Below are 12,075 nucleotides of genomic sequence, written 5' to 3' on the forward strand. Positions count from 1 at the left end.
AAACGAAAGGAGACAGTTCACAAAGTCGGAGACCGAGTGTATCTTCGAGTATCACCACTTCGTGGAGTGAAGCGCTTTGGAGTTAAAGGAAAGTTAGCGCCCCGTTTTATCGGACCATACAGAGTGTTGGAACGTATGGGAGAAGTTGCTTACAAGTTGGAATTGCCTGAAGGATTGTCTGGAGTACATGATGTATTTCACGTTTCGCAGTTGAAGAAGTGCCACGCAGAGATGGCTGAGATACCACTGAGAGATACTGTGCCACTGGAAGCGATTCAGTTGGAAAGTGATTTGACTTATGAGGAGAAACCAGTTAAGATTCTCGAGTATGCCAGCCGAGTTACCCGCAGCAAGGTTATCAAGTTTTGCAAAGTTCAGTGGAGTCACCACACAGAAGATGAAGCCACCTAGGAGCGAGAGGAAGATCTACGGAAAGACCACTCCCACCTGTTTTCTAGCCAACCCGAATCTCGAGGGCGAGATTCATCTTAAGGGGGGTAGGTTTGTAACATCCCAAATTTTCAATTTGGTATGTTATACATAGATCATCTTTGCATATCATGTTTTATTGCATTTTGACAAATCCTCGATAAATCCTAAGCAACTCAAGGACCCTTGGAGAGAGTTGGGGGTTTTCTCAAATTTTCATATTTGATTTTCATCAAATAATAAGACGAGGATTTTGGTTTTAATTATTTTTCTCTCCGAAAAAAATATTTCACTTTAAAATAAAACGAGAGGAGAAAACATGACTTCTCCAAAACAATTGAAATACTGGAGGAAAAATGTTAAAATCATTATTTGAAATTTATTTGGAATTTATTTGCAATTTTTATTGCATTAAAAATATTGCATGTTTTCAAAATATTTATTTTGATTTAAAAAAATGTTCACCCTATTCTAGATTTTCTAACTAGACGGGGAAAATTTATTTCATATTTTTCCGATTTTTATTTATTTTTCTACGTATTATTTTCCGCGGAACTTATTTAAAAAAAAAGCACGACGCCCGACCGGGCCGAAGCCCAGCCAAGCGCCGGCCCGCCTCGCGCCTCTCCTCTTCCCGCACGACGCCGAGCCGCCGCCGGAGTCCGCCCCGGCCACGCCGCCCCGGCCGCCCCCTTCCCCAAGCTTCGGACCCCCCTCCTTAAATTGCCCCCCCTCTCTCTCTCCCTCAACCCGCAAGCCGCCGCCGCCGCCCTCACCGCCGAGCCCGCCGCCGCCCGCATCCCACCGCCGCCGCCGCCGGAGTCGCGCCCGCCGCCGCCCGTTCGTCGCCGGAGCCGCCGCCCCTCGCGCCCCCCGACCCCCGAGCCCGCGCCTGAGCCCGGAGCCCCGCCGGAGCCCCTCGCCGGAGTAGCCCGACGAGGTACTGCCCGATGCCTTTGACCTTTGCCGGTTTTCGTTTAAAAAAACCCTTCGTTTAAAAAAAAACCCTAGATCGGTTTTTTTCGGTTTTATTATTTTTGCGAGCGTTCACCGAACCGTCCGTTTTAACGAACGCGTTCGTCGGTTTCTCTGATAACGAACGTCCGTTATTTAACCGTTCGACCGTTTTTCTTTTTCGTCGGATTTTTCTCGTTATTTTCTCAGATTCGATTTCTGATCAAATCTTCGATTCTGTTTAACTTCTCGCTCGTTTATCGGAATCAGGCGATTCAAGCGCCTAGAGTTTCGTCTCGAAATTCTCTTTTTGTTTAATCTACTCAAACAAGTTTTTGTTACAGTAAAATTTGACCTAGATCCAGATTAGCAAACGAAGTTTCTTTCTTTCGCCATTTGACTTTCGTTGCTTATTTCGAGTTGATTCTTTTTGCAAACCGGAGTTCTTAAGTTGAACTTTCTGGTTGGATCTTTCATTCGAGTTTTACCTATGCATTAGATGAGTACTGATTGTATGCTTGTTTGTTTGCGATAGAGTACCTGGAGTGTGCCGCTTGTTATTTTGACTCGCTAGGTTTTGCGGATCATCAGCAAGGCAAGTAACACTTTGATCATACCCCGTTCATACCCAGTTTTATTGCATTAGATCTGTTTTCCTAGAACACTTGCATGGTTAGGATCTAATTAAATTGTGGGTATTGGGAAGTAGTTGAGGTAGTACCTATTACCTGTTTTATTTTATCAAACCCTTGGGAGTTACTTCTACGTTGCTATTATATTGCCATGCTATGCTCGTAGACGTGGATTTGGGTTTGAGTGATATTCATATGTGAAAAACGTTTCAGGCTGATAAGCTCAAACCCAAAGCGGATAAATGCATCTTCATAGAAAACCCAAAACAGTTGGGTATACCTCCTATTTCAGATCTGGAAGCAAAAGTAATTGCTTCTAGAAACGAGTCCTTTCTCGAGGAAAAGTTTCTCTCGAAAGAATTGAGTGGGAGGATGGTGGAGACTCGATAAGGTTATTGAATCGTCACTTCAACTAGTGTGTAGCAGGGCACAGGAAGTTGTTCCTGTGGCACCTACACCAATTGAAGTGGAAGCTTATGATAGTGATCATGAAACTTCGGATCAAGTCACTACCAAACCTCGTAGGACGACGAGGATGCGTACTACTTCAGAGTAGTACGTGATCCTGTCTTGGAAGTCATGTTGCTAGACAACAATGAACCTATGAGCTATGGGGAAGCGATGGTGGGCCCGGATTCTAACGAATGGTTAGAAGCCATGAAATCCGAGATAAATGGATCTTTAAGAAGAAGACGGACGTGGATGGTAATGTTACCGTCTATGAAGCTCGACTTGTGGCTAAGAGTATTTCCACAAGTTCAAGGAGTTGACTATGATGAGATTTTTCTCATCCGTAGCGATGCTTAAGTCCGTCGGAATCATGTTAGCATTAGCTGCATTTATGAAATCTGGCAGATGGATGTCAAAACAAGTTTCCTTACCAGTTTTCGTAAGGAAAGGTTGTATGTGATACAATCAGAAAGGTTTTGTCGATCCTAAGGATGCTAAAAGGTATGCTAGCTCCAGCCATCCTTCCATGGACTAGAGCAAGCATCTCGGAGTCAGAATATACGCTTTGATGGAGTGATCAAAGTTTTTGGGTTTATACAAAGTTTGTTAGAAACTTGTATTTACAATAAAGTGAGTGGGAGCGCTACAACATTTCTGATAAGTATATGTGAATGACATATCGTTGATCCGAAATGATGTAAAATTTCTGGAAAGCATAAAGGGTTGTTTGAAAGGAGTTTTTCAAAGGAAGACCTGGATAAAAGCTACTTACATATTGGGCATCAAGATCTATAGAGATAGATCAAGACACCCGATGATACTTTCAAAGAACGCACACCTTGACATGTTTTTGAAAGAGTTCAAAATAGATCAGCAAAGAAGGAGTTGTTGGCTGTGTTACAAGGTGTGAGTATTGAGTAAGATTCAAGACCTGACCACAGCAGAAGAGAGAGAAAGGACGAAGGTCGTCCCCTATGCTTTAGACATAGGCTCTACAGTATGCTATGCTGTGTACCGCACATGTAGTGTGCCTTGCCATGAGTTGGTCAAGGGGTACAATAGTGATCCGGGAATGGATCACATGACAGCGGTCGAACTTATCCTTAGTATCTAGTGGACTAAGGAATTTTCTCAATTATGGAGGTGAAAAGGAGTTCGTCGTAAAGGGTTACGTCGATGCGAACTTTGACACTAATCCGGATGACTCTGAGTAGTAAACCGGATTCGTATAGTAGAGCAGTTATTTGAAATGGCTCCAAGTAGCGCGTGGTAGCATCCACAAGATGACATAAATATTCGTAAAGCACGCACGGATCTGAAAGGTTCAGACCCGTTGACTAATAACCTCTCTCACTAGCATAACATGATCAAACCAGAACTCATTGAGTGTTAATCACATAGAGATGTGAACTAGATTGTTGACTCTAGTAAACTCTTGGGTGTTGGTCGCATGGTGATGTGACCTGTGAGTGTTAATCACATGGTGATGTGAACTAGATTATTGACTCTAGTGCAAGTGGGAGACTGTTGGAAATATGCCCTAGAGGCAATAATAAATTGGTTATTGTTATATTTCCTTGTTCATGATAAACGTTTATTATCCATGCTAGAATTGTATTGATAGGAAACTCAGATACATGTGTGGATACATAGACAACACCATGTCCCTAGTAAGCCTCTAGTTGACTAGCTCGTTGATCAATAGATGGTTACGGTTTCCTGACCATGGACATTGGATGTCGTTGATAACGGGATCACATCATTAGGAGAATGATGTGATGGACAAGACCCAATCCTAAGCCTAGCACAAGATCGTGTAGTTCGTTTGCTCAGAGCTTTTCTAATGTCAAGTATCATTTCCTTAGACCATGAGATTGTGCAACTCCCGGATACCGTAGGAATGCTTTGGGTGTACCAAACGTCACAACGTAACTGGGTGGCTATAAAGGTGCACTACAGGTATCTCCGAAAGTGTCTGTTGGGTTGGCACGAATCGAGACTGGGATTTGTCACTCCGTGTAAACGGAGAGATATCTCTGGGCCCACTCGGTAGGACATCATCATAATGTGCACAATGTGACCAAGGAGTTGATCACGGGATGATGTGAGTTACGGAACGAGTAAAGAGACTTGCCAGTAACGAGATTGAACAAGGTATAGGGATACCGACGATCGAATCTCGGGCAAGTAACATATCGATAGACAAAGAGAATTGCATACGGGATTGATTGAATCCCCGACATCGTGGTTCATCCGATGAGATCATCGTGGAACATGTGGGAGCCAACATGGGTATCCAGATCCCGCTGTTGGTTATTGACCGGAGAACGTCTCGGTCATGTCTGCATGGTTCCCGAACCCGTAGGGTCTACATACTTAAGGTTCGATGACGCTAGGGTTATAGGGAAAAGATATACGTGGTTACCGAATGTTGTTCGGAGTCCCGGATGAGATCCCGGACGTCACGAGGAGTTCTGGAATGGTCCGGAGGTAAAGATTTATATATGGAAAGTCCTGTTTTGGTCACCGGAAAAGTTTCGAGTGATATCGGTAATGTACCGGGACCACCGGGAGGGTCCCGGGGGTCCACCAAGTGGGGCCACCAGTCCCAGAAGGCTGCGTGGGCCAAGTGTGGGAGGGGACCAGCCCCAGGTGGGCTGGTGCGCCCCCCCACCAAGGCCCAAGGCGCATGGGAGAGTGGGAGGGGGCAAACCCTAGGTCCAGATGGGCCTTAAGGCCCACCCTAGTGGCGCCTCCCTCTCCTCCCCTTGGCCGCCCCCCTAGATGGGATCTAGGGCTGGCCACCAGCCCTTGGGGTGGAAACCCTAGAGGGGGCGCAGCCCCCTCCCCCCTATATATAGTTGAGGTTTGGGGCTGCCCAAGACATGAGAACGTCTCTCTTTTGGCGCAGCACTACCCCTCTCCCTCCTCCTCCTCTCCCGCCGTGCTTGGCGAAGCCCTGCGGGATTGCCACGCTCCTCCACCACCACCACGCCGTCGTGCTGCTGCTGGACGGAGTCTTCCTCAACCTCTCCCTCTCTCCTTGCTGGATCAAGGCATGGGAGATGTCACCGGGCTGCACGTGTGTTGAACGCGGAGGCACCGTTCTTCGGTGCTTAGATCGGAATCAACCGCGATCTGAATCGCTACGAGTACGACTCCTTCATCCGCGTTCTTGCAACGCTTCCGCATCGTGATCTACAATGGTATGTAGATGCACTCCCCTTCCCCTCGTTGCTAGATTACTCCATAGATTGATCTTGGTGATGCGTAGAAAATTTTGAATTTCTGCTACGTTCCCCAACACCACTTTCATTCATGCGTTCTGCTTTCTTCCTCTGACCAACCAGCTAACCAAGATCTGCAAAAAGGAATAAAATTGTAAAGCAATTTAGCATAGTAACGCAGCACTTATATATTATATATTGGCGAAAACATGTGATCATCTGCCCAGCAAATACCTTTCATTGAGTTAGTTATTATTACACGTGCATTGTTCCATTCACTCGGCAATAAATGGATGATCTTTTCGATATAAAATGCTGGATGTGAACTACAAAGTGATCGAAGATCACATTAGATGGAGATATTGCTACTAACTCAGCAGCTGGAACTACCGCGAATACTAATATTAGCTTTGACACTTGTCTATAGCTAAGTAATGGGATCAAATTTGTCTTCTTTTAAAAAACCATGTAAGATCAGTTTCGTACTTTTTTGAATGAATTGGCAATGTTCCTCAATTAAATTCAGCATAAGGCCTTTAATTAAAGTTGGTCCTCAGTTCTTGTTTTATGCTCATTTTATTTGGACCAACACAAAAGCTTTGTGTGAGTTTAATAAAGAACTCTAAGCTAACTCAAGTTTACACATAAACTCAAAATTACAAGGAAAATGGAAAAATATAATGGTGCCATGTTCAAAAGGTTTCCTTTGCAAACTTAGCCGCTGCCAATGGTTATCCAACAACAAACTAAAAAGATAATATAATCATTAAATATTACTCCCTCCGTTCCTAAATATAAGTCTTTTTAGACATTTCAAATGGACTACAACATACGGATGTATATAGACATATTTTAGAGCGTAGATTTACTCATTTTGCTCCGTATGTAGTCATTTGTTGGAATCTCTAGAAAGACTTGTATTTAGGTACGGAGGGAGTACTCTAGAAGGAATCTCGTTGCATGACAATTTGTACCATAAATCATGTTTACTACATAAGCAACTTTATATATACCATGTCCCAAATAAACTCTTGTAAATACACCAGAGGTCTTAGAACTTGCACGCGGCGGTCATTTTGGTGCACAAAGTTGTAAAATACGTGTTTGTGGTTACTAAACTTGCGAGACTGTTCAAATACAGTCACTCTCTCTGTATGCAGGCGTATCCGTCGACGCCAGCATGGCACGGGCCCGCTGTTAATGACACATGGACGCATTTTTGCACAAAACCCATTCTTCTCCTTCTTCTTTTCTATGCAAAATAAAAAATCAACCATCGATGGGACGAAAAGTTTAACTGCCAGCTCCCGAACCCCCGACCTAATGCTAGTACAATACAGGTCACACAAACTGCACCACACATCTGTAGACAGCTATTAAGGATAACTAAGATTAATGTACAAAAACGGAAGCGCTCATGGAACAGAAATGGGCTGTGGTCCGGCGACCCATTTTGCACTTGTTTATTTTTCAGAAATTTGTAGATAGTATGTAAATTCTAATGCCATTAATAAGAGAACTTTCAAATATTTTTCATGTATTATTCTAAAATAATACTTATGAATTATAAAAACGCTTGCATAATAATAACACCAATTGTTTTTAAAATATTCATAATAATAATATGTGCATTTTCTTAGAAATATTCATAATTAAAAAACAATCTGTATCATTACACCTATTCGTTTTATTTGAGAAATTCGTGGATCACAAAAAATTGTTCGTGTATTATTTTCAAATAATATTGTTTGTGCAATTCAAAATATGTACATGCATTAAAAAAACTACATGAAATTTATAAAAATGTTTAAACATTGAAAAATATTCGTGTAAATTAAGAAATGTACATTGCATTTAAAAAAATGTTGGCACATTTAAAAAAAATTGTGAATTTTACACAATGTACAATTATGTTTGCATGGTTCAAAAAACTGTTCGCGTAGTTTTTCTATTGCATGAACATATTTTGAATTACACGACCACTTTTTACAATGTTTAAACATTTTTTAAAATGGCACGTACTTACAGAGAACAAGAGTGATAAGAACATATACATTGTCTATCTCTAAATTACATCACATGTCGCAGTTGCTTGGCGGTTGGCTTATGCGCGAGTGAATCTCCATGTCACAGGTTCGAACCCACCGGTTGCACTTTGCATTCTTATTATTAGAAGACATAAATTTCTTCATTATTATTTTTGGGGTCCACCCTGATAGGATGTATAATATAGTCGTGCAAAGTAAACACATGATACTGTTGGCGTGGTGGTTGTTCAGTCGTGCCACTCAGCAGTACGTCCAAGGATGGAACCACGCCGCCCCACTATTTTTCTTATTTTAGGGGTTCCTATGTAAATAAAAAAAGAGCTGCGGGCTTCTCTACAAATCTATCATACAAGAGCAATTACGGTGGTTGAGAGCGGGCCCATGCCATGCTGGCATTGACGGATACGCATGCATACGGTGAGAGTGACTGTATTTGAACGGCCTCGCAAGTTTAGTGACCACAAACACGTATTTTGCAACTTTGTGCACCAAAGTGACCGCCGCGCGCAAGTTTTAAGACCTCTGGTGTATTTACCTCTAAACTCGAGAATAATCAAATGGCGAGGTGAACAAGATCTCTAGCTCGTACCAAGAATTCAATGTTTTATGGGTATGTGCATCATTTGATGCACATGCTTTTACGAAAAGACGAAGTAATTCATTTATTTTGCATGTCACACCGTTCAGCTGCTAATGTTTTATGTTAAGTACTCCCTCCGCCCGAAATTACTTGCCGCTCAAACGGCATTCATTTGAGCGACAAGTAATTCCAAACAGAGGAAGTAATAATTAGTTCTCCATCCAATTGAATTCAACAAAGCCTGGCAAAAATCTTATTTACCTTCTGATCAGTTGAGACTTGAGAGAGCCACAGGCTCCTTACCACGGAAGAGCACGATCCATGAATCTGCGCAGCAATCCCATCAACGAGATTAGTTGCTTGTCTTTGGAGCAAGCCATCAAATCTCTAAATGCATTTACTGCTGAAAAGCACAACCCACTACTTCTTCATATCCACATCGTTCATCTCCCTGTATCATTAATTAGCAGGCTTTCCGTCTTTGCTAAAGACAAGGTGCAGCATCTGCTGCTGATAGTGTAGTTCGACACCTACGCAAGAACACAGAAGCCACATACCGTCAGATCACAAGGCTCAGTGTGTGAAAAGAAGGTTTCAAATACCGTGTAATCGCAAACCATTCTTCATAAAACTGAAAACACACGGTACAGCTCGGTATGGAATAACACTTCTGCTCTTCCGGATCGTTTTCTTCACCACCGGTGTCTGCAAGCGACCTTCTCTTTTTTGCTTGTGGCTGGGTAGGCCACCTTCCTACCCAGGGACATGTTTTATGGTAAAAGGAGGAGCCTTTTGCCCTTTGCAGGTGAGCAGCGTCCGTGTACTATAGTGGCGGTGTGGGGTGGTCTCGGTGTGTATATAACAAGTCACAGTTGGGGGAATTATGATAGTGTAAATTACCTTGGGAGAAGAAAATGTTTTCTCTCGACTCGCCCGCTCTTTCCACCATCTTCCTCTTAGCAGATTGCCTATGCAAATTGTCAGTAGTGGCAAATATTGATTCAACGACATAAGTTATGACTATTGCTACATATGCAAAATAGGAGGCAGAAAAGTTACAGGATATGTCAAGGTAGAAACATAGGACATAGTAAGTATTTTCAGATCCGTGCATGTAATCCTTGAGAAGTTGAGGGAGGTATTCCAGTATCTTCCTAAATATAATTTCTTTGATGTCTTCTTTGGTAAACTTTCTTTGTTCAAACTCGAAATCATTTTTCAAGTTCACGAGCATGATGCTTCTCTCTCCACTTCCACGGGATCCTTAAAAAAGAGATAAACCATGAATGTATGACTTTGTAAAGTAAAAACAAATGACAACGAATTTGACTGATCACTCTGAATCCGACGGTGACAATCAAATGCGTACCATCACGCACCTGCTTAACCCCCAAGCCTCGAGGGCCACCCTCATGTGTGTGTGTGCCGCTGCCCTGCTCCAAAGACTACTCTTTGCCGCTGCACCGAGGTCACACACAGCCATGCCACAGTACAACGCTGTGCTGAGGCTACACACATGACCATGCCACAGTACATCACTACCGTCTTGCTCTTTATGCTTTTTCCCCATGCAGTCCCAGCCTCCACCCCGCCTCCCCATCTACATAGCCACGACGGGGCCATACCAGCTCACGCCGACACCCACCCAGGGGCATCATGTACACTCGGATACCCTCTGACTACTGCAGATATAAGGATGAAAAACAGAAGTTCAGTTAGTGCCTTACTTCAAGAATATCAAGACCCTGCATTAGAGATCTATATATCTCAGTTTTGGTTGCAATCATCTTGACAATCAGAGAGACCACTCTGCCCCTCAACTAATTAATAGTACTGTTCTGTTTGACTCATCAACTTGAGCAAACACAAACACTTTTAGTCAAGGTACAGGCTACAATCGTCAGTACATCTAGGTAGCAGTCAAGGTACATGCTACAATCATCAGTACATCTAGGTAGCAGTCATATGAATATAAGCTCAGATGGAAACTTACGTGCTTCATCCTCTTCTTTTCAATCATCATCGTCATCAAACTCGATATACTGCAGAGTGAGAACATGTGAGTCAAACCTGACAATATTTTACCAACAAAATTATGCATGTGCACCCATTTCATAAGAATATGGGTTGTATGTCATAAAAATATATTATCGAAAAATTCTTTGAAATGTGCATCTAATGGCATATAACTCATATTTTGTTGGTATAATCAATTATCAAAGTTATTAAAAAATATGAAGTGGTCATTTATTAGTAGATGGATGGAGTATTTACTTCAAAACTGAGATGGGGAATGACCGAAAAGCTTCATGTTTACCTTTTATTTAACGCTTATTTGCAGGAATCAGTATGGGGGATGTGGTGATTGTTGGAGCATCTCTTTTTCAGTTTCCCGCGCCAAGACCTAAAGAAAAAAATGCCGAGTGTGGGGGGCTGACCTTGCTGCTGCAGGCTAGCGTAGATCGAGGAGGCAGTGGCTGCGGGTTTGTAGTAAGACGTCAGGAGAGGGTGATGCCTGGGTCATTGGATGTCACCCCCAAGCATCGATCTCCCCTTCCTGCTTTTGATTGCCTCCCGATCTCACAAGAGCGGCTGGAAGGCACACGTGCCGCTAGGCTCATCTTCCTCGTCGCCCCATGTAGGAGATGAATACAACACCCATGGCCAGGATACGCGGACGCGGGCACCGGCTGCCCTACACGCGGGAAGATGGATAGTACCATGCCCCGACCTTGACGGCTCACCAGCGGCTCGGATCTGGAGCGGAGGCGTCGGCGAGTGAGGAGGCCACGACCATCGTGGCGTCGGCGGAGACCCATGGCGTGGGCTGCACATCAAGACATCGGCGACAGGGCGGGGGCGCGCTGCATTGGAGAGGTCGCGCGCGATTGGACGGGCGCTGGTGAGCGTGAGGCCCTGGGTCGAGGAGATCAGGCGGCGCTCGAAGCCGCCTCCCCGCCATGGTGGGAGGTGCCATCTAGATCGGGGGAAAGAGAGGCGAGGGGATGGATGGGAGAAGGTGCGAGGCTAGGGATCGGAGAGAGGACGGCGGCGGCGACGGGAGGGGATCGAGAGGAAGGGCGTTCCTCGTGCGGGGTGGTTTTCTTGGGGTGCGTGCGTGAGGTGGGGTGGGGAGGTGACGAAAAAACCAGCGAAAAAAAACGTACGAAAAAACCCGTCTTTGGTGGGACGAAAATTGACCGTCGGAGACTACCAGCTACTCCATTAAAAGTAGAGATTAAGTTCATAAGAACAGAGTAAGGATTTAAGTAAGATGACATGATGTAGAGGGATAAACTCATGCAATATGATATAAACCCCATCTTGTTATCCTCGATGGCAACAATACAATATGTGCCTTGCTGCCCCTACTGTCACTGGGAAAGGACACCGCAAGATTGAACCCAAAGCTAAGCACTTCTCCCATGGCAAGAAAGATCAATCTAGTGGGCCAAACCAAAATGATAATTCAAAGAGACTTGCAAAGATAACCAATCATACATAAAAGAATTCAGAGAAGATTCAAATATTGTTCATAGATAAACTTGATCATAAACCCACAATTCATCGGTCTCAACAGACACACCGCAAAAGAAGATTACATCGAATAGATCTCCACAAGAGGGGGGAGAACATTGTATTGAGATCCAAAAAGAGAGAAGTAGCCATCTAGCTAATAACTATGGACCCGAAGGTCTGAGGTAAACTACTCACACATCATCGGAGATGCTATGGCGTTGATGTAGAAGCCCTCC

The 12,075-nt window shown here is 43.8% G+C and overlaps 1 long non-coding RNA gene across 3 annotated transcripts; it reads right to left on the bottom strand.

The window, feature by feature from the left end:
• Positions 1 to 5,732: 5,732 nt before the first annotated feature.
• Positions 5,733 to 11,413, bottom strand: LOC109732213 (uncharacterized). Of its 3 annotated transcripts, none has more exons than XR_012187445.1 (8): positions 10,638 to 11,413; positions 10,314 to 10,362; positions 9,700 to 10,002; positions 9,380 to 9,583; positions 9,221 to 9,288; positions 8,745 to 8,850; positions 8,582 to 8,647; positions 5,733 to 5,826 (listed from the first exon to the last, which is right to left on the bottom strand). It is a non-coding gene; the product is annotated as an uncharacterized lncRNA (long non-coding RNA). The 3 variants fall into 3 exon arrangements; XR_012187444.1 differs by having other exon boundaries at positions 8,738 to 8,850; XR_012187446.1 differs by having other exon boundaries at positions 8,738 to 8,850; positions 10,759 to 11,402.
• Positions 11,414 to 12,075: the final 662 nt, after the last annotated feature.

The sequence above is a fragment of the Aegilops tauschii genome, chromosome 6 (assembly GCF_002575655.3).
Source record: "Aegilops tauschii subsp. strangulata cultivar AL8/78 chromosome 6, Aet v6.0, whole genome shotgun sequence".
Taxonomy (NCBI): domain Eukaryota; kingdom Viridiplantae; phylum Streptophyta; class Magnoliopsida; order Poales; family Poaceae; genus Aegilops; species Aegilops tauschii.